The sequence below is a fragment of the Equus asinus genome, chromosome 1, assembly GCF_041296235.1.
Source record: "Equus asinus isolate D_3611 breed Donkey chromosome 1, EquAss-T2T_v2, whole genome shotgun sequence".
In the NCBI taxonomy this organism is placed as follows: domain Eukaryota; kingdom Metazoa; phylum Chordata; class Mammalia; order Perissodactyla; family Equidae; genus Equus; species Equus asinus.
The window spans coordinates 156,671,030-156,694,121 of record NC_091790.1 but is presented as its reverse complement, the minus strand read 5'-3'; positions in this window follow the sequence as shown (position 1 = coordinate 156,694,121).

Here is a 23,092-nt window from a genome sequence, read left to right as displayed (position 1 = left end):
TGGAGAAAGACAGTCCTTGTCAAGTTTCAGGCCAACTTCTCCTCCTCCGTAAAGTTATTGGGAGTGAGAATAGCATAGCGAGTAAGAGCGTAGACCTTGGAGTCTGCTCCTCTGCGTTCAAGTCCCAGCTCTGCCATTTCTAGGTGTGTGACCTTGAGTGAGTGCCTAACCTTCCCGAGCCTCAGTTTCCTCACCTGTAAAGTGGGGTTAATGAAAGTAGCTATCATAGTCATAGGACTATAATGAGTATTTACCAAGTTAATGTATTTTAAAGCATTTAGAAGAGAGCCTGGGATGCTCTAAATGTTTGCTATTATTGTTGAGGATTGCTGTGTGCGAGGCCCCAGGCAGGGAGCAGGATGGTTGGGGCATGATTTCCACTCCTCAAGTCTTAGAGTCTGTGCACATGTAAACAGAAGAGAACCAGCGCACAAATGGCCAGTACTCTGTCGTGGCCAAAGGCCTGAGGAAAGCAACTGTCTCTGGAAGAATTGGGGAAGGCTTCACAGAGGAGGTGAACTTGGATCTTGAGAGATAAATAGGAGGCTGCATGGGCAGAATGGAAGAGACGGCAGGATTCAGGAACAGCATGTCCAAAAACAGGTCTCGCAAGCCTATAGTGTGTCCAGGGATTGAGGGGCACTTACCAAGGGGTGAGACCAAGGATTTATGGGGTGCAATGGGGAGGTATGAGGCTGGAAGGTCTCTGGGAGCAGGCAGTGAATAGGACTGTTCATTTTGGGGAGACAAGATGGTTTCATTAAATTAGGACTTCTGTGAGCTTTACAGAATTCAATAATTCTAGTCTAGGTTTTTCCTTGGACAGAGGACTTCAAGCATTTTTGGAGAAAGCTCATTCCATAGCTAAAGCGTCATGTCTTGGGGTTGACATTGGATCTTCCAGTGGTGGCTGCTCCGGTGATCTCAGTCCCCACCAATGGGGAATTTGCCATTCTGGTTAACAGGATGCTGTGTGAGGATCAGAAAGAAGATGTCTGCAGTTTGTTATTCCCAAACCTGCTAAACCGTTAACATCACTGTTGCGATTTGGTATGTCCATGGAGCGTGTGGTTTTTGACTTTGGCAGAATACGTCATTTAGCATTGGAATTACTCTCGTAAGTTTTTCATTTTTCAGCGTCAGAATCGCATTGCTGCACAACCCCTACTTTTAAATGGGTCATGTCCTAAAAATTTATTTTTAAGTCAGCTGTTTGGACCACAGATTACGTAGTTCCATAGAAATAACAATATAATTGGTGGTTAGGTCTCTAGGCAAGTCCCCCAAGACTTAGTTAAGACAAAACATAGCTGAATAGCAGTTAATATTTATTAAACAAATAATGTGATTATAGTACTAATAATTTTGTTTTGAAAAATTAGGAAAACAGCAACATTGAATAGAAATTTTAAGTTTCTATTCTATTTAAAACATATATCAGCTTTGCTAGATCTCTGGTCTATCATATCTTGACAGTTTATAAGGCAATTTGGGCACATTATTTAATTGGAGCCTCAAAACCATCCTGTGGGGCCAGTGCAGGCAAGGGAATTACAGTTCAGAGAGGTGAACTGGCTTGTCTGTGAACTCACAACTCTTGTCAAAACTCTATTTTTCTTTCTTTTTTTTTTTAAATAAAGGTACAATATAAATGGATAATGAAATAGAGTTATCTTCACAATGTCAATTGTATAGAATCTTGACACATTTTGATTAGAGTTTTTGGAGAGGATGTGGGTTATAAGATGACAAGATCTTGCAACTACTTGTCTTAAGTATTAAGTATTTCTTGAACTCCACCTAATCATTCCTGGTTTGGGGGTGGGGCCTAGGGAATCACAGATATTTAGGGCATGGCTTCTGCTCTTTGTGGTTATTGTCACGGTAGAAATTGTAGAGTAGCAGGTCCCTCATCCGATGCAGTGGGGGCTGGGGGTCTGTTGGTTAATTCAACATCACGGTTTAAGGTAATAACCAGAACAAAAGACATACATGTCTTAAATATCAAATATCATAATACTTTCCAAGTAAACCGATTTAGCCAAAATAAGTCAATGCCTTTGAAAGAGATAATAGAAAAAGCAAGTTGTTTTATAGTAGAATAAACATATCTTGCCATTTCCAGAAGGCACAGAAAAATAAATGAGAAAATGCTAGACTGAGGTTATATGACAATGAAACAGTCATCTGCTAATATTGAGCACCTTCTTCAGGCTGTGATAGCAAGTTTTGTAGGATTTGTTATCCTGTAATTTTTAATTTGCATGACTACTCCTTAAAACCAAGTACGTTGCCTTATTTTGTTGTATTCCGGTGCAGCTAATCCTGTGCTGAGTACATAGCGCTGGATAAATGTTTGATGAATGAATGAAAGGATAATTTAACACAATATTAGATATGTTAGTAGAATAATACCTTAAGTCTGAGGCTCAAAGAGTCAATTCTGTTTTCTACATGTCTAACTGTCTCCCAGAGACAGCCTTAGGCCCTGGGAGATGAGAGAATCTGCTTCGGCTGAATTTCCAAATGACATGGCCAGCTTTCTTAAAAATGTATTTCTATTCCATTCCATTACGCACTTTGTTATGATCCTTGGCTGTCTTCCTGCACCTTATGACAAATCCTCATGGAGCAAATACTTTCTACATAGGGACCTGGGCCAAGAAGAAGAGAGGCAGAATTCCACCCTACCTTTTTTTTTTTTTGAGGAATTTTGAGAATTCTAAAAAGGACTGTGGAACACTTTAATCCTATAACCAGGTTTTGCCTGGAATTTATTTTTCCCTTCTGTGGTGCATTTAAACTCTGTTGTTCCCAGTGTATTTATTTGCAAAATGGATTTAATTCTGTTCTTGTAAAGCCTTTAGAAAGGTCTGTCAGGGGCACGCAGGGGCACACAATGCTTAAGAATGATGTTAAAATTTTAAAAGAGATTTATTTGACCCTAAGGCCAAATGGCACAGCCTGCAAATGTGATAAATCTAGCAAATAAATAAACAAATAAATAAATAAACATAAATGCCTTTGAGGAGGTGACTGGCCAATAGGCTGCTCCGCTACAGGCTTTTACTTTTACAAGAGCACTTGTTAATCCCACATGCTCAGGACAGTTATAAAGGTTTCATTTCCTCCCCAGACCTTAGTTCCCCCCGGGTGTGTGGAGTGGAACACTTTATTTGAGACTGGAGTCGTGAATGTACTCCCTGCAAGGTGATGACTTCATGTATATTGATGTTGCCAGTAGGGGTTTATTTTCTTTCTTGTGAGGCTGTGATCCTTTGAAGTCAGAAACTACAACTTACACAACTCTTTGCACAGAGCTTTATGCATACAATGTACTCAACAAACATTTGTTAAAGGAACGAATGAGGAATGTCTTGTTCACTGCCGTTTCTCCAACGCCAAGCATCGTGCTAGCACAGGGGAAGCATTCAATAAATATTTGTCAAATGAATGAATTGTGCAAATCACAGTTTCAACAGGTATTTCTATTTTCAGTACTGTTGCATATCAGAAACAAGGTGATATGGGGTCTTTTTGATTGCTAGAACAGCACATTGTCATTATTTGTAAAACAGTGTCAGAGCTTATCTCAGTGAGATAAGGGGCTAGACCGTAGAGGACGGAGGAAAGATGAATGACTAGCACAAGAGAGGAGAGAACAAGAAGCACAAATGCCAAACATATCTGTCTGTCCATCGTATCTATCTATCTATCTATCTATCTATCTATCTATCTATCTATCTATCTATCTTTCTATCCATCCAGCTATCTAGCTAGCTAGATATCATCTATCTCTTTATTTAGATATATACACATATATAAAACTAGCTGTTGAAATTAACCAATGTGGAAAACTTTTAAATCTACATCTATTTCTATCTCTATCTATTTTTGGTTTCTCTATATAGTTTGTACCTTTCTCCTGAGTGCAGGCCCCATTGTTCAACTTCTATTGGACATTTCTACTTATATGCCCACTGACAGCCTAAATTGTCATTTGTCCTTGAGGGCTGAGCAGTTGGTCCATCTTTGAAGTCGACTGTCTCCATCTCAGGATCCACCTTAGATAAGCTCTCTCCTATCTCAATGATCCTCCCCCATGGGTTTATGTGGAAATTTTCATGGAGTGTATCACTGACAGGTTGTAGATTATCTATCTAAAATCTACTCTTCCCACCCATTCTCCTGCTCAAAAACTTTCAGTGGCTCCTCATTATTTATAGGTTAAAATTCGAAGGCCTTAGACTTGTTTTCAAGGAACTTTAAAACCTGCCCTTTGAACTCTCTGTTACTACTCTATTTAAAAGCCCCTCTTCCAGCCAGGCTTGTGCTCCCTCTAGAGCAACTGCTGTTCGTTTCCATTGCCCCTCAGTGACCCTCACTGAGCGCCCTGCTATGTACCCTGCTCTGTAGCAGATTTCATTTGTTTCTTCACCTGTTTACTCTTCACAGGAATGCCACCCCTCCCTCCTCCGGTTGAGCTCAATCTTAATCATCCCTTAAGGCCCATCTCAAATCCTTCTTTCTTCAAGTTGCCTGCCTTGACAATCCCAGCCCATAGTTCTTTTTCCCATATTGGAGCTAATCACTTACTATTTTGTATTGATATATTTTTTAGTGTTTATCTTGTCCACCTCATTGCATTGTAATTGCATTGTCTGCTCCCATGAGGGAAGAATTCTGTCATAGCCTTTTGTGTGTGTGTGTGTGTGTGTCAGTTGCTTGCTGAAGGCACTCATTAATCGTGGGCTAATTGTGCACATACTTCAACATTTTGAGCTCTTATTATTTTCTAAATTTGTATCACTTTAACAGTCAGAAAAATGTATCTCTGAGGCACAAATTATTTATCATACTAAAATTTGGTATTTATCGTACTAAAATGATAAATTAAAATTATCATACGATAATTTCAAAATTGTCAATATTGATAATATTGATATTGTCTATCAATATTAACATAGACATCATTTTAAACATGGTGATTTAAAACATGCATTTGCCCTTTTAACTCTCTTTACTAACTTTTTTTCTGGAGTGTTGGTAAGTAGCAGATTTATCATGATCATTATTCTACTTTTTGAGCTTGAAAGGGTTGAAGAACGGTCTTCTTAGGGCTAAATCTTTCCCTCGTCCCTTATGGGATAGTCGCAGTGTCATAAGGAAGGATCATGTATCTCAGGAATCTAGTCACTTCTCTGCCATTGACTGTGTGACCTTGGGTGAGACACCCAACTGCTTGTACTTCAATGTCCTCATCTATAAAAAGGGGGACAATGACACCAGCTGGGCCTGAGATCGTGTAACATTCGGGAAAATGTTCTCAACAGTGTAAAGTTCTGTCTAAAAGCTAGGACTTATTGTTGTCTTTGTCACATTACGGTCTCCATCACTTTACCACCTTTGCCACCATCTGCCTTCAACTCAGGCATCCAGATGAGAAATGCCCATTGGAGATGGTGACTTCTTATAGGATAAAACATCAATATGCCATTTTCCAAAATGTGAATGATTCATACATCATGTCTTCTTTTGTATGTTGCGACTTCTGAGGAAACTGAGTAGGTTAGACCATTTACCTCGCTTGCTGCATTGGGCTCTTTTCTTGTTTTTGTAGCTCCTGCTCTCACCGCCACAATGAGCCTTGGGAGTATAAAATGTCTCTTGGGAACGGGCGGGGAGTTTTAGTTTCACGTGGTGGGCAGGTGGTCCTGATATATGGTATTTTGTTGAACCTAAAACACCATCAGTTGTAAAACACACCATTAGTTCAGAAATCACCAAGAAAAGAAGAAGTGCTACCAATTTTCAAGTTTGACACACCATTGACTACAAGATGCATCCCTATTTCAGAGCTGTTACAGTGTGAAAAGTGAGTGTCTCAGAATTAGTCAGACACAGTGGGGTCATTGCGGCAAGGGTCGGTTTGGAGTCTTCTGAGCCCCAGACATAGTGGGTCCTGGGTCTCCCTGCCCCAGCCCACTTTGCAGACATATGCTTCTAAGCACCCCAATGCTGAGCTGCAACCCTCTGGCCTCCTGCTTCTTCCCAGGCTTTCCATCCTGCGGGGGCAGTGGGAGGAAGAGCTGGTAGAGGCTGGGAAGCTTCCTGTTTTGACTTGGCGATGCCACTCCCTCAGTCCCCTTGTTGCTATGTTAAATCAGCATGGTAAGAAGTTGTTCAGAAGCAGACCCTTTCAGTTCTGGAAGGCACGTTGCTGGGCTTATATGTTCTCTTACCCAGAGGCACTGGAAGATCAAGTGCCCGGCTTGAAGTTTTTCCCAGCTCCAAGTAGCTCCTGTTTGGTAAGGGTTCATCTTGTGATATGGACCTGCCAAAGTGACACGTCATCCGATGCGCTAGGCCTGGGCCTAAGAGCAAAGTGGCTTTCTTCTTTGTCCAAGATAGAAGTCAGGGCTGGAAGTGAGTAGAAGGCTCAAAGCTATTTGCAGCAAAAGGCATGATTCCTGCCCTTGTATGTGTGGGGTGGGGGTGGGGGTCACCCGTGTTCTCAGGTGTCACTGCCGACTGCAGATATTTCAGCACCTCTTTTCCTTCAAATGTCTTGGGTTTCAGATGGGGGGTAACCAGATCCTTCACATTTGCTACAGTACGGCTGTTTCAGGCTCTGTTCCTTGACCTTACAAGTCACCTGCTCCTCTTGAGATATTGTCACCCTGTGGGGTAAGACATCTACTATGCAGATTTTGCTAATAATATTGGGAATAATGTGTAGCTCAAACTCATGTCGTCATTTAGTGTGGATCTTTGGGTAGCAAAGTACGTCATTCTATTACAGCTATAGTATTGGTTTCACTTCTTTCATTGGAAGAGGGAATCAGAAGGCTCTGTGGATTATTGCCCCTTATCCTTGAAAGGTCATTTAATCTCTCCATTGTCTTTCTGTCTACGGTATAAGTCTCTGTTCTACAAGCATTTAAGGGTAGGGGGACTTTCAGCAGTTTTCCAGCCCTGTATCAATAAGCCCAAACTCCTTCTCATGACACTCATAGCCATGCTAGTCAGGACTGTCAGCTCAAACCAGCTCACACAAAAAGGGAAGTTAATGACTCATGTAATTGAGGAGTCCAGGGTCCATCTAGAACTTGAGACATAGGTGGATCCAGTGCTCTGGTTCAATGCCTCCCAGGCTCTGTCTCTCTCTTGTCATCTCCTGGCTCCAGGCCCATCATTATCACGGCTTAATTCTATAGACATGCTCTTTCCAGAAAATGGAGAAGATGGCCACCCACATCCAAAGTTGATTTCCTTTCAGTCTTGGAGGAAAGAGGCATTTCTTTCTTCTGATATCGTGACATGAATCCAGGGAAGCCTTGATTGACTCTGCTTGGATCTTGTGTTCACCCCTGGACCAGTTATTAACGCTGGCTCTAATTAGCTCTTCCTGAACCATGTGCCACCGCCATGACTGTGAGTACCTGAACAAAATGATGACAGTTCCACTGGGACCACACGCAGTGGAAGAGGAGCAGTTGTCTAAAGGCAGCATTGGTGGTGGGCAGACAGAAACACCAGCTGTCCTCTATAAGGTCTTCTACGATTTGGTCCCTTCTATCTGTCTTCTCCTCAGATTTCTCTATAGATTCTTACCTACCAATCACATCGGACTATTTCCTTTGAAGAAAACCTGCCTTCACCTTAACACCTTATTTTCTTTATAGTCAGTGTTCCCTGGAATTTTTTTCTTCCCCTTCTCCACTTGTCAAAATTCTTCTCAGTCTTCAAAACTTAATTAAAATCCTACTTCCTTGAAAACTGTACTTCTAGTTCTTTCATTTTGTGGTCAAAGGATTTGACTGATAGCATTTTTATAGAGTTGTTTTCTTCTTCCCTTTTTTGGAGTTACTGGCTTACATATCTGCCCAGAAATGCAAAGATAAACCTAGTCATTTAGTATTCTTCCAGGGTCACATAGGAGATATGCAATAAATATTTGTTGGAGGGATGAATGTTCTCCTAAGGTCTTTTTGGAGAGGATTCTACATATTGGATCTACCCAAATACGTGCACTCACACACTCTCAGAGCTTGAGTCCATGTATGTAACATCTGCCTAATGATACACGCATAGGACTATTGTATATTCCCAGCAATACTCTGGGAATAACACTGCTGGCTTAGTTAAAAGCACATTGTCTTATCTTATGACTTTTTTGTCTCCAGGTTAGGGAGCAGGATGAGTTGGAAATGAGGTCATGGAAGAAAATCGGTCGAGTGAAAAACACTGGGTGTGCTGTAGGATTAAATTGCATCATCTCTTGGAAAAGAGCAAAAGTTAGGAAAGATAGTTGAACATAATGGGTAAGAATGCAGCCCCAAGGTTTGAAGTCAGTTCCCATTGCTTGTTAGCTGTGTGATCTTGGGCAAGTTAACTAATGTTTCTGAGCCTCAGTTTCTTTGTATAATAGAGACAGAAGAGTATTCATGTGGTGGAATGGTCGTGAAGACAAAACAAAGTGATGCATGCAGAGCACCTAACGTAGTACTTGGCTTCTAATGGGTTCTGCCCCTATATCCCCTAACACACATACACAAACCGTGGAACAAGTGCATGATTTTTCTTCAGGGTGGCCAGCCACATTGGGTGGGGCAGTATTGGGAAAGCATTAAAGAATGCTTTCTCTGAGTTCTGATTGTTGTTATCTGGCTAATATTGTTACTCTCTTATGACCAGAATGATGAACGCATTGAAAGGAGGGAATGTAGATGGCTGAAAGTCACCTCTGTTGAGAGCAGCAGTGGTGGTAGCAGCATCAACAATGGACGATGGGTTTTTATTTCCACCACATCCGAAACGTGCAGTTAGCCTGGAGAGAGGGCAGGCAGAAGCAGCTCCCTTTGTCCAGATAATGCCTCCTGTGTGGAGAACCTCCCATTTCTGGCCGAAGGATCTGCATGTTGAAGGAAGGAGACTAGGCCATTTTCTGGGTTCATTCTGTGTCTATATATAATAACCTAATCGTAGGCTTTACAGGAAAGGAACCCCGGAATGTGGTCCACCGCTAGAATGATGACGACTCCTGGAACTTTCTCTGATTCTTATTACCCCTCCTGTGATACCTATCACCCTTTGTATTCAAATGCTTTTCATATTTATTTGGAACAGTTACAGTGCTTCACCCAGACCAGCGCACATCACATCAGAGAGGAAGACACATATGTGATTCATTTTCTTAAGCCTGAAGTCTAAGGATTTACCTAAGGCCCCAGGAATGTTGTGAGGTAAGTTTTGGAAGCGTCTCAGGTGCTGTGGTGATGATCGATTGGCAGGCTCACCTCCTCTTCCACTGATTTGCTATGGGTTTGCATTTCTAAACTGTGACCCGCCATGTTAATAATCCAATGGAATCTTTGAGGAGGCAGAGAAAGGCACACTACTTTGCTAGTAAATGGATGGCTGTGAGCACACTTATGCCCTTTGTAGGTGTCCTGGACAGCAGAAGAGAGGCCATCATGAGCCAGCGCTTCTCTGAACAATAGAATGTCAGTATGGGGTCAGGGTGGGGAGAGTTTAAGGGTTGTCTCTGCAGACTCAGTCTTTTTCCTAATAGAGACCCACAGAAGCACTACCTTCTGCCCAGAGCTCCCCGAGCATTTAGTCTTTCTCTTCACTTTAAGATCTATCACACTGCATTGTGAGCACTTGTGTATCTGTCTGTCTCCCAATATCGGGTCAGACTCTTTCAGCTGCAAGTGACAGAAAACTCAACTCAAACTACTTTAAACAAAAAAAGGACTTTATTGGCTCAGAAACTAAAGCGTTCAGCTGGATCCGGAGGCCCTAACAGTGCTCTTGGGATCCAGTCTCTCTCCATTTCACAGTCATGCATTCCCTTGTGTGGGTTCCATTATTCATGCATGCTTTGCCTAGTGAGGACAAATGGCTGCCAGCAGCCCTAAAAATAGATTTCCATGGCTCCATATCGAGAAGGAAAAAGAAGGCTCTTTTCTCTGCTGGATTGGCTCGGACCCGCTCCTGAACAAATTATGTGGCTCTGATTGGTTGGGCCTGGGGCTCATGCCTCTGGAGTTGAGTGTGGGCTCGACCTACCTAAACTGCAGGAACTGAGACTAGGGGGAGGGTAGGTGCTGAAATGATATTTGGGACACCGTTATTAAAAGGAGCAAGATTGGAGGCCGGGCATGCAAGAAAATAAATAGCCACTGCATTCCCAAACTAGAACTTGAGCTTTTCAATGGAAAGACAATGCCCATGAATTTTGCATCTGCTTTGCTTACCAGTACTGGAACTAGCAAAACAGAGACTCACAGATGCTGGTTGGAGTGAATTGTTAGTTATGGGAAGCCCTGGCCCTCCTTCCCGGTGCAGTACTCTCTCCCCCATGCTGTCTCCCATTGGTGAGATGATGGCTTCTAGAAAGGTTTAAAATCAACCATGCTTTTAGCATTTTGTCCCTTTCATTTAAATAATTTATTTAGAGAACTTATTCTAACTTTGTTGTTCAAAATCAGAAGTGTCAATAGTGTTGATTTTGGCCAATGTACTTTGGCAAATTGGCACTTTGGGAACTCTTGGTAACTTATAGGTACACCAAATCTGTAGCTATCGTAAGGATCCCATTTGGTGAAATGCGTTTGTACTGGACACATCTCATGAGCTTTTCCAGATTCTCTCAGCTTTGTCTGCAGCTCTCAGCTGCTCACCTTACTCTTCTACAGTCCCTGCTGTGGCTTTCACTCTCTGAGGGCCCACACCATTCTGCAGCCTGATGCCATCCGGTCACACACCGATGTCTCTGGATTCTCCCAGCACATCCCAACTCTGACGGCATGCCACCCCACAAGGCATGGGCCGTGTCATAGGGGCCAGATGGTGCAACCTGGAAGCATAGAGGTGTTAATTCCCCATGGTGTGCTCTCTGACCAATGGCAATCAGGAGATGGGTAGAAACTGAGTAGATAAATTTCCTCTCCTTCCTTCCTCCTTCTGTGGACTCTTCGAGGCCCACCGTGAAGCGTGGCCAACACAGTAATATATCACTTTGCATTGTTTTTTATTCTTTCCTGTCTCGCTTCTCTTCTCTTTCACTTTCATTGCCTTGGGATTGCACCTCCCAAAGAAAGCATCAGGACTGAATTCCTGCTTTGGGCTCTATTTTCTAGGAAATCTGATCTACCACATTATTTTGTTTTTATGTGACATTTCCTCTCAAAGCTGCTGAAAAGATTAAGTTTAATCATCTTGATTGGCTCTAATGAAATGGGGCTTCTATTCCTTTCCCTATTTGTAAGATGGGTAAATTGAGACACACAGCGGGTGCAACTTGTCCAACATCATACGCTTAATCATTGACCCACTGCAGCACAGAATCTGGGTTTCCTATCTTCCTAGCGACTGCTCTGCACGTGATCATAATTAAGTCTGGATCTGCACATACAAAGTGCAGAGAATAATTGGGACAATTACCCCAATCATTCAAGCCAAGCAACAAAATCTAAAATAGCTGCATAATTGAGCTCAATGTCTCCACTTCACATTGGGCCTCTGGAAACAGCCAAGGACATGTTAGATGAATCTTGCCATCACGTTGTTCCAAGTGCTACTGGTGATGGTGGGTATATATTTTTAAGCATTTGATTTCATTTCTTGATATATTTTACATTATGGGCCAAATTTCTTTGCTTTTTAACTAATGGAGAAAATAAAGTTCCAGTAAAGATAAGAGACTTTTGGCAGGAGGGGAAATGCCATAATTATAAATAAAACATTTCAGATTTGCCCAGAGGCATACTATCAACATGAAGGTAAGGTTAATTAGTAAGTGGATATTTTGTTCTCTGGTGTCATATTGATTTCAAAGCGACTCCTTGCCACTGCTTTGTGTTTCTTAAAATGAGTTTGTTTGTTTTCTAAGATTTGAAATTATACTCAAATATTTATAGAAAGCCAGCAATAAAGAGAAATCTATTACAAAAAAATTCTGGTGATGGGATAAATTCCAATCCAAACCTAAAAGGAAAATGTTGTTTCTAGCTTTTTCTCTGTGTGGTGATTGATATTCAGGGTGTGTGTGTGTGGGATCTTGAATTGCCCTGTTTTATGTGGAAATTTATTAAATTAATAATTGTGTTATATTGGGGATCCTACTCTCTTTCAAATATTTTTAAAGCATCATTGAGGAACTGATGCTCAGAATGTAGTTACCTAATCATGTTACTATTGTCAGATACCACAATGTACATTAATCTAGAAAAGGCAATGCGTCAATCTAGCAGGAAAGCCACTTCTGCACATTAGCAGCCGAATTGTAAGTGTCAAATCAATAGCGCTTTCTGACACCTATTTAAAAGTACATGAGTGGTGACTATTCTAGAAAAATAGCCAATTATATAAACATTTCAAGTATTTAAAGTAGAAAAAAACCCTCAGTTCTAATGAAATACACATCTAAAAGAACTGAAGAAAAATTTTAGATTTGCTTGATGTTTACAGACACATCAGATTGAAGAAGATGGTTTTAGGTTCTTGGTTCGGTCCCAGCTTGGATTTTGATTTTCCCTGTGGCCTAGGTCATGGAAAAAATGCCAAGACTTAATGGAAGACCTTTGCCAAGAACCCTAAGAAAGGTCACAAATGTAGTCTGTCATGGAAAGACTGATATGAAACATTATTCATGTTATGCAGCTGGAAATTAGAGAGGGACAGTGGCTTAGCCATGGCATCTCTGGTGTGAGAGAGTGTTGGAAAGAAAGGAATAGCTTCTTTTAGCACTGTGAATTTATTCGTGGCTTACACCATTCTCACCTGTCAACCTTTGGGTTGAGTTCCACATTCATATGTTCATCTACAAAATGACTAGGAAACAGGTAAGATGTTGATCAATTCTTATGGAAAACTGAGCATTTGAAATATTCTGCTTATGTGTATGGCACAAATGAAAACTAAGATGAGCCAGATTCTTCTCTCTTGATTCTTTCATCTCCAGAGTTTTAGAAGAAACTTGGAGATTTCCCCATTCCCAGGAAAGATAAAGAGGTTCCAGAAATGAGTACGAACTGGCTGTTTAGCATTGTGAACTTGTCAACACCAGTAGATAGAAAAACAAATGGTGAAGGGCAAGGAAACTGAGCTTTGGACCTTGGAACATTTTAAAACAAAGATCTTCTGCCAAAGATTCTTGAATATCAACTCCCCCCTTTTAAATTATAACAAAAATGCCATGAAATTCAATGAAATACATTAATTTTCAACATACAGACAACTCTAGGCTTTCAGTCACAATTAAAGGCATGCTTTCCCGGGGCCGCAGAAGGCATCGTGCCTTGTGAGAATTAGCCTTTTCACCAAAAGGTTAAACAGCATGTTAGTACAAACTGCTTCCATTTCTAAATGCATAAAAGACAATAAAGATTAAAAGTTAGAGAAAAGATGACGAGACAGTATTTGACGATTAGTTCCTTCAGGCTATGGAGGTGCCAAGATACCCAACTTCATTGTGGAACGAGATCAAACTTTTTCTCATTGCTTAGTTTAGGCATTAGTTGACCGTCAACATCAGGAGAGAAGTCATCTGTGGCTGGCTCATTTCTGTGCTGCGCCGATTTGTCTTTTGGGCTCTGAGGGTTTCTCAACCCAGCTGATGAACAGACATTTGAGGGATAAATCATTATTAACCTTAGTAACAATCTTAGCCATCTTACTTTCTTACCTCTTACTTTCTTCTCTCTGTTATTTCCTTCCATTCCTTCTACTTCTGTATTTAAGAACAAAACAAGTTTTTGAAAGTTAAAGGGCACAATATTTTTTTAAGCTAGTCAGTCGTATACAAGAAACAAGATAAATCCTAAATATTTGGATTAAATTTATAGTCCACTGCTATTAAGAGGGCACTCAATGCTCAATACTCAACACTCCCAACCAGTGTTAATTTTACTTTTGGATTGACTTTTCTTACTTAAGCTCCTTTTTAAAAAGACAGTCTTCTCCTATTTAATGATTATTCTAGTAAAGTCGTGATATGATAATTCACAGGGTCTAGAAAATTAAAGCAAAGATTAATGTGCCTGTGTATATTTAATCCCTAGTCTAAGATCGTTGCTGAGGATCAAAGTCTTAACTTGGAAAAATTTAGCCTCATTACTGTTTTGGGCTCTGACAGCTGTCTCTGTACTTTTAATAGATCAATTCCATTCATCTTTTCAAATGAGCCTTTCCAAAATGCTTCCGTGAAGTGCCAAGAATATACTTCTCATATGTAATTTTTTTATATATTGGATTTTTTTCCAGTCAATTATTTTAGGTTATTCTGACATGTTCTGTATCCCAATTTCTTCAAAGTTATTTCTGTTCTATCAAGAGAGCGGGATGTGTTGGCTAATAGAAAATGGTGGATAATTTTAATAATAATGAAGTTTTATATGCCTTTGAATATGAGTATATGTGATATTTTAGAAATTCACAACATTCCAAGGAAGATGTTGGAATCTTCCATCTTCATAGGATTTGTCTCCATGGGGATTATAGTTGATCATTCAATCGCTACTTCTTATCTCATTCTGGAGAGAAACTAAAAGATGTAACTATCAACACAAGGTGACTTACTATGCATTTATATTTCTGGCTCAGAATTTTCCTGAGTTGAGGGGGTGGGGAAGAAATTAGGTATTTTTATGTCAAGTGCCTCTTGCCGAGCTTCACAGTTTGTATAGGAATGAAAATGAAAGATGGAAGTGTGGTGTTTATGATGGATTTTATTGCTCTTTTATGCCTATAAGAACCTGAGACAAGGAGGCTAATTCACAGTTGGGGGAATCCACTCATGTAAGTAGGAGTAAATTGTTAAAACTTATATATAAAGACTAAATAGTAGGAACTATGTATTCTGTTGAAATTGAACTGTAACAGGTTTCATTTAAGCTTATCCACAGTGTAACCAGTCATGGGGAAATACTATAAGAATAAACAATTCAAAGAAGATACTATACAACGGATATTATACACCAGGTAGGAAGCATCCCCGTCATTGAGGGCCCAAAGGACCATTTAATTCTTGCTGGCCATTGAAAAGAAGAATATGAAGGCACAGTGCCCAGTGTAATAGATGTTGGAACATGAGGCCGGAGAGAATCCAAGGTGGGTGCAAATAATCAGGAATTCCTTGAGAAGGTGGTATTAAAGGTGGTTGTTTTTCCAGTCCAGACAATTTGATATTTAGATGGTATACTATTGGGCCTTCTACTGAGAAACTTTTGGAAAACCATTGTCTATGATAAGGCCAGAAATGTGATCATCTCATAATACTGGATCTGAAGTCCTCGTGAAAACTCATGACGAGAGGGAATGGGGTTACAGGACATTGGACGGTGATGTGAGCCCCAGAATAGGAATCCACGTCACCTTTCAGCACCCCAGAGCTCTGAAGCATCTGCTCACTTGGGGCAACTCCAAGTAGCATTTTCAAGATAATCCATCCTAAGTGAAATCCTCCCAACATCTTCTGTGTGTGTGTTTGTGTGTGTGTGTGTGTGTGAGGAAGATGGTTGCTGAGCTAACCAACATCTTTTGATCCAGTATCTGAAGTCTCTTTTTGGTGATGTTCCCAGGAAGTGAAGCTCTTTTTGTATACCCCTGCCTGCCTGCCAATTCCTTAGGTTGGTTCCCTCTCTGTTTTAGTAATGAAAATGTGCCTCAATCACAACCAAGGACCTGCAAAGTGATTTGGAAACGTTCATTGATTAGTGAACTATTCATGCTTCCCCTGACTGATGCAGTTTCTATTGGTGCAGATGGCAAAGGGCTGGCTCCTGTGTGTGTCTTCCTGAGCCGGTAGAGCAGGAAGATGATGACAGAGTTAACCTCTCTTTCTCTAATTATGCTGTCCATTTGCTCCTCTGCCTATACTCCCAATGCCAAAAATCTGACTAATTCTGAATTTCCCCAGGTATCCTCTTCATTTAGGTAGCAGATATCCCAGGCCCAGCAGCTAGGTGCCTGAGATGGGTATTTTGCTGTGTGGATGGATTTCCGCCACCCCAGACGGAGGTGATGCTCAGAAAGTGTAGGACTCCCCCAGAGCTTTCTGAATGAAGGAAGAAAGAAGCGATAAAAAAGAGATAGCCATCCCGGTCCTGACAGCACGGAGACAGCATTACGTCCATGTTCTTTCACGGTTTGGCTAAACATTTTGCACGATTCCTGTGGGACATGTGAAGTGCTGTGATCCCCCTCCCTGTTGCGAAGGATTGCAACAGGATGGCCTGGTTGGCCGCGGGGCTTGGCAGAGGCGCTCACTAGCGCTCAGTTTGGTATAAAGTGCTATCGTTACCATTTGGAAGTAGCTCCCTGTAACGTGAAAAGACTACCAGGGAAACTCCAGCAATCACAAACACTGCCATCACAGAACACAGAAGGACACCCCCGGATCTTGGTAGGTTACCTTCATGGCTCTGGTTCACCCGCATCTCAGGTAGAATCTGGAGACTGTAGAGAGAGGAGAGGGTAGGAGGGAGGAGGAGAATTTTTCCCAGCCAAGCCAGGGAGCTCAGGTAAACGTACCCCTCCTTTGTAGCCCTGAGTCTTCAGCGTGATCGGCTCAGGCTGAGGAGTCTGGGGCAAACCCAAGCTAGCTTATTGGAGACTGACCTCAGGGAAAGCAGCAAGCAAGGCAGAAACACAGAGAAGTGGGAAGTGGTTGCTTGGTGCTGAGTTTGGCTTAGAGTTTTGAGCTCCATTTCAGCCTTCTGGCTCCAAGCAAAACTCAAGGGGGAATGAAACCCACAGGAACCCAAACAAGGTTAGGGCTTGGCAGGAAGCCATTTGTGGGGCCGCATTGCTTTTCACACAGCTCTGCCTGTACAGGCCTGTTGGCTGGTTGAGCCACCTCTCACCACAAATCGCCTTTCTCTGGACTCGTTTGAACCAGAATCATTGAATATATTCAGTCAGGACTTCATTTTTCCCAGAAGCAGAGCCTCCTTCTAACACCCAAGACCGTGTCCTTGGCTGGCGAGTTATTTACCCCATAGCCAAGCCAGACAAGGAAATCTGGGGTTGTTTTTGTGAAGAAATTCACACTGGGATGGAGGAGTTGTGGAGGGTTGTAAAAGGAAAATATGAACAGAGAGTTGGAGCCAAGACTCTTAGACTCCGCTGGTGAGCCCTGCCGGCCCCTCTTCTCTATAATAGTCCTAGAAAAACAGAGGTGATGTCGTCATAGCAGCTGCTGATGGCCTGACAGACAGTTTCCGCAGCGCTACATGAGGCCCTTTGGTGTCTCTGTCAGGAGACTGGCAGCTGAATGACACCAATGAGGCCAGGCCTGTATTCCCTCTGGGAACGCCGCCCTAATTGATAGACAGAAGGCAAAGAGAAGGATTGTTTTTGAACCTGAAAAGAATCCCCTTTTTTTCTCCCTAAAGCTCATGCCCCCACTCTCCACAGCTCTATTTTCCCCTCCCCCCCACAATTTTTTTTTAAAGGTGTTTTGTTCCAGAGCAGTAACAGACCTTAATGGAACTGAATGACTTTTACCCTTCACAATCTGTCAGTCAAAAGCCCGACTCCAGGACTGTTAAATAAAGTCCTTTCAGAGGCAGACAGGAGAGGAATGTGTCAGTCAGGCAACAGACCCTGTTGTGTTTTAATCTGTCAGAGGGCTGACGGGGGAGAGCAGCGGGCCCCAGGCAGGGCACATTCCCAGCAGCCGTTAAGAGGCCTTGACGAATCCAGGTGTGGAGCCAAAATGTCACCCAATCACCAACATTCTTGAGGTGAGGGCTCAGAGCCCCCAGGCACTCGGGTTTGCAATCAACTATGAGATGTTTGGGCAAACTTTCAGCACAGGTTTCATACTAAGCATTTTTAACATAAAACCAACCACTAAGTGCTGGGTATTGGGACAAGGCACGGCTTTCAAATTCATGCACCGCTTAGCTGCGAGCACAGCAGACAGTAATCCTCCCTCTGAAGGGCCTCCAGGTAGACCCCAATTCCAAACCAATTTTGTAGAGCCACTTTTGTTTTTTCCGAATACTTTCCCTTCGCATTATATGACAATCCATTAATCTTGCCCATTAACTTAAAATTGCTGGGCAATTTTTTTTTTTGAGAGTTCTGAACAGTTGCTTTTGTTCACTATGGATTCAGAGCTTTACATAAAAAATGTCCGCCATTTGGGGCTGGCCCCGTGGCCGAGTGGTTAAGTTCGCGCGCTCCGCTGCAGGCGGCCCAGTGTTTCGTTGGTTCGAATCCTGGGCGCGGACATGGCACTGCTCATCAAACCACGCTGAGGCAGCATCCCACATGCCACAACTAGAAGGACCCACAACGAAGAATATACAACTATGTACTGGGGGGCTTTGGGGAGAAAAAGGAAAAATAAAATCTTTAAAAAAAAAAAAAATGTCCGCCATTAGACATACTAACGATCTATTCCTTATGTTTCGGTGATATTTCCTTTAAGGGCTTTCAAAAAAAAACAAAAGGAGAAAGATGAAGGTGGAATGGAAATGGGGCGGAGGGAGTAGAGAAATTGATATTTAAACAAACAAGGCTTGTTCTTATCAGAGTGCTACAAAATACCAGTACAGATATTTTTACCCAGGGCTGCAGGCCTGGGTGTTGGGGAGGAAAGCCACCCACTGACCTGGACAAGTGGCTTCTCCTGCCGGGGTGCTGGCAGGAAAGAAGATCTGCAGCGTCTCAACTCTGAGGGGAGTTTTGGCTCAGGGTAAAGTTGGGTGTGTTATTTATAACTTGCTTGCTTGCTTCCCTCTCCTTGAGAGATTTTGCATAAAACAAAAGGAATTTCTGCCCCCAACTCCGGTTTTCTTTTCTTTGATGTGCTACCTTCTACCTCCCAACACACTATTTCTGAGATAGGCAGAGTGAGTGAAAATTCTGTTTCCTCTCTTTTTCCCCTTGTTACCCCATGCCCAGATCTAGATATTAGGGTGTCCGTCTCCTAGCCTTTCCTGGGACCACTTGCCATGCTCGGTGTATGGACATTGGTACATCAGGCAATGAAAAGTCACCCCCTCTTCTTTCTTTCCATCCCTCTCTCTCGGAAATATAGATGCTGCATTTTCTTCCAGCCGTGCATTCGGGCCTCTAGGGATAAACCAGTTTTAGACAGACTAAACTGAAATTTGAAAGGCCTCTGGCATGGGCTGATAAACTCTGTCAAGCTGAAGTAGTTCTAAACGTGGTTAAAATAAATATGGCACACTTTATGTTACTAAAGCTAAACATTTTCCAAAGAAGTGGATTTTCAACATTTTGCCACAATATACGAGATTAGAGAGTCAAAATAGACTAAACCTGAATTGATTAACAACAAAGTAGAACAGCTTGTTTCTACTTCGGGGCTGAGAAGTACCCTTCTCTTTCCTCCGCTGATAAAGCTCTGTGAGCTTAGAGCCCGCCGCTTCTCCAGTTGTTTACTTCGGACCGTGGGTTAGATTTTAGGCCCATAGAAAACTTCACGGGAACAATATTCCTCTAGAATATTAATGAAGTCTTCAACTTCAGTCCAAGAAATATGTGCTCTGAGGCTTCCTGAGTCCATCCTTCACTGGTTATTAATGATCTGCCACACTGAGAAAAAAGGCCATTTCTCGGCTCACTTTCTGTCTGCCTTCTCTCCCTTCAGCCTAAAACAAACATCGCTTCTGAGGCACTGGGAACACAGGAGCCTTCTCAACAACGGAAACCATTTTTTCTTTATGCCTGAGACTGAAAATGGATGCCATGGCTTCTGTTTTTAACATTAATGGCCACACAAAAACTTGCTCATCTATTACAGCTGATCTTAAGTAACCACACCAATTGCTCACCACTTAGGTTACTTCATGGTTCCCACAGTTCCGAGAGAAGGCACCATCTGCTTATTGGCGCAGGGAGGCACTGAAACCAGCTGATCGAAATGTTTCTTAAAATGAAAATGTGTACCCTAGTGGGGAAAAAAATCGTTAGATAAAGCCCTCATTCCTCCAAATTCTCTCAGATAGTTGCTCTGGTTGAAAAGCAAATAAACACATACACAAACCAAAAACCAAAAATAAACCCAAATCCCGCTTATTGCTCTGGCAGTCCCCAAATTCAGTCAATCAAAGCACAATTAGGAGCAAACAGTTTTTCATCCTTCCTGCGCCATTTCCTATGGCTGTGGGTGGGGAGGGGCAGACAGAAACCTGTTCATAAGTCATGGCCCTTCCACACAAGTGCTGACACTCCCAGAGTTGGTTTGGTTGTGCCCACAAATGACTAAAACCTCCTGACATTCACATATCGTCCAGAATACATTTCTCAGCCTTCATACTTAAACAGTTCTTGTTAAATGTATGTCCAGCTAGGCTTTCATTTGGATGTCTGCTAAATGTTTTGTCTTGGATAGATGCTACAATGACATAATTTCCATCCTAGCGTTGTACATGGAACCAACTGAAAGCCACGTTTGAAAGTCTCGTTGATAATGCTAAATTCACTGTTTTTTTTTGTTATTTTTACTGATTTGGGTTCAAAATTCCTGTTAAAAAGCCCTACTATTTCCACATTTGTCAACGTTAGTGTCAATTCTGCAATAAAACACTCGGAGTTTCCTCTGAACATCTCAGAACTAGATTACTAAGAAGTCTGAGGGCGTCATCTCTCCAGGCGGAGCTGGGGGAAACTAGATGCAAATTTGTAATCAGTGCATCAGTGACCGGGGTTGGAAACAGGTTGAGAGCCATGGCTGGTCCAGTTCTTGTGTCACTATTTCTTATGTGATTGTTAGTCAAATCAGATCATCTTTACCATTAACTATTTGAGGTAATAATAATCCTAGTAATGATAATTATAAATTATAATATATTATGCTGATTAGACATTATACTATTGGTATAATAATACGTGCTAAGTGCGTTTCACACACATTCTATGTACATTCTTATTTAAAAGACAACCCCTGATTGGGTCAGTGTTTATAGCAGTTAAGAGTGTAGCCTTTGGTGACAAACTGCCTGCTTTCAAATGCTGGTACTGCCACTTACTACCTGTGATCCTCATCTATAAAATAGGGGTGATAATCATATGAATTTCACAGGGTGTAAGTAAATGAGTTCCCAGGTGGAAATCCCTTAGAACTGTGCCTGGCACATCATAAGTGTTATTACTTAATGTTTTGTTCCACTGTGTGTAGCCTAATTCAAGGGGTGGTTTCAACCAATTAGGAACAGTGTTCTTTATCAATAACAATAAGCACCTTACCTTACCTCCCACCACGGCTCATCTTCCAACTCTTTGCTCTGTTGGTATCAAAAATGGCCCAAGGCTGGTGGTTGTGAACTTCTGGTGAGTGAATGGTTTTTAAAACCCTTCAGGGAAAAACTCACTTGTGAGCAGCTAACCCTGAAGGGAAGGGTTTTCCCTAGGGCAACACTGAATTCATCCCAGTGCAGTTTAGAGTGGCCTAGACGTGGCTGAAAACTTCTGAGGAGCCCCAGAATGGCACCTTGTTCTCTGGACCCCTCACATTCTTCTTGCTGTGCAGTCTCTGAAGTGCTGGGCCTGGCCCTTGAGGTCCGTATTCTTTCAAGATGTTTGACCCTTGTCTCATTAAACCTGTCTTGGTTTTCCCCCAGGCTGCTCTTGATCCTCACTGTTAAGTGCCATGGCAGGATATTAAAGTGGCACCCTCTGTTAAGAAAATAGTCTTGAAACTAGAGAAGTCCTCTTCACAGGGCACACAGCAGAGCATGGTTGCTTAGTGAGGGTATTCTCGAAAACCAAGACTCTCTCCCTGGGGTCTTCTCAGGCCATCTCATGCAGTGAATGCTATCACACAATTTAGGCTTCAACCACAGCCAAATTCTGCCAGGACACTGCACCCACTGCTTCCTAATTGCTACCAGATTTGTCATTTTCCCTTTGGGAAGACAGTTAAGTCCACCAGTCATGTCATGCTTGCCTATTTAATTGAAAAGTCAGAAAACCCTCAATTTAATCTGGTTAATTTCATTGGCTGTTCATTAAACACCTATATATGCCTTTAATCATTTTTTAATTTCCTCTAAATAAACCCCTGGGTACCTATTATTATGAAGCAAGAAACTCTGCAAAATAAAACTATTTTAACTTCATTTTCTGATAACCTTGGTCCATCCCAAATTAATTCTGAAATGCCTTTGTTTGGTTTATGATCAAATAAGGGGCAACTGACTTTGAACCTTGACCAGGTCTGACCTGGCCACAGTATAGTCCATAAGCATGATATGGATCAGAACTAAGGGGCTAACATGGATCCCAGATCTGTTTGGCATAGCAAAAGGGTGTATTAACTCCTATAGCCCCTTGCCCCTGACAGGAAGCGAGCTGTAGATACAGCCTGTTGCTGGGGATGGGAGACGGTGGGGTTGTTCAAATCAGAGTAAGTAGTTATTTGGTCCTTTAGGCTCATGAATGCCAACTTTTAATGAGAACATAGTTCGTCAATCAGCAAATAAATTGTTTCAAGTTCTCAGTGGGATAGTAGGCACAGGGGTTGGGTTGACAAGGCAGTTTTGGATATCTGTGGTTTTGTCCGCCTCTCTGCTCTTTCCATTGGGAAATCACTTCTTCCCGATCCTAGATGGTTCTGGGGATTGTTAACGATAGAGCCTCATCACTGGTTGTCTTAGTCTGTTCGGGCTGCTGTAACAAAGTACCACAGACTGGGCGGCTCATAAACAACAGAAATTTATTTCTCACAGTCCTGGAGGCTGGAAGTCTGAGAGCAGGGTGCCAGCATGGTCAGGTTCTGGTGAGAGCCTCTTCCAGGTTTCAGACCGCCGAGTAGTCCTTGTATTCTCACATGGTGGAAAACAGAGGAAGCAAACAAGTTCTCTCGGGACTCTTATAAAGGCATGAATCCCATTCATAAAGGATCTACCCTCGTGACTTCATCTAATCCTAATTACCTTCCAAAGGCCTCACCTACTAATACTGTCACTGTTGGGAGAGAGGGGTTTGGGGGGACATTAATATTCAGTCCATAGCATTGGCCCTGGGGGTGTAGGCAGGTGAACTAGGCCTGACCAAATCCAATCTTTCTCTCCACAGGGATTGGGCCAAAGCTTGGGCATGTGGCCAT